Source organism: Orycteropus afer, unplaced genomic scaffold, assembly GCF_000298275.1.
Source record: "Orycteropus afer afer isolate SDZICR_OR568_19922 unplaced genomic scaffold, OryAfe1.0 scaffold00466, whole genome shotgun sequence".
Taxonomy (NCBI): Eukaryota; Metazoa; Chordata; class Mammalia; order Tubulidentata; family Orycteropodidae; genus Orycteropus; species Orycteropus afer.
The window spans coordinates 357,678-358,103 of record NW_006922053.1 but is presented as its reverse complement, the minus strand read 5'-3'; the positions used below and the strand labels follow the sequence as shown (position 1 = coordinate 358,103).

The 426-nt window shown below is 43.4% G+C and overlaps 1 protein-coding gene across 1 annotated transcript in view; it reads left to right on the top strand.

Moving 5' to 3' along the window:
* The window catches only part of SHC2 (SHC adaptor protein 2), a 22,610-nt gene that overhangs the window by 19,968 nt on the left and 2,216 nt on the right, over nt 1–426 (top strand). The window lies entirely within an intron of this gene.

Sequence of the window (426 nt, the reverse complement as noted above, 5' to 3'; positions counted from 1 at the left end):
GTTTCCCAGTCAAGACAACCTTTCCCAATTTCAAGGCCATTACAAAGTACCATATTTTATTGATTCTAAGATGCATATATTTTTTTTTCCTATTGTGCCATCACTGACGGAAGGAATCTTAAAAATAATCCTGCCATTGAGTGAAAAAGACGGTATTTCCCTTTCTAATGTATTGTAAAGACACCCTGGTCGTGCAGCAGATCAGCCTCGGCTGCTAACCAAAACCCACCAGCCATGTGAAGGGAGAAAGATGAGGCAGTCTGTCTCCTTAAAGATTTACAGCCCTGTGGGGCAATTCTTCTCTGTCCTACAGGGTAGCTATAAATTGGAATCGACTCAGCGGCAGTGGGTGGGGTTGGGTTGGGTTTGAATGTGTTTACAGTTTACACAGTACATCTCGATGTGCAGGGACTTTTAGGGTCTCCA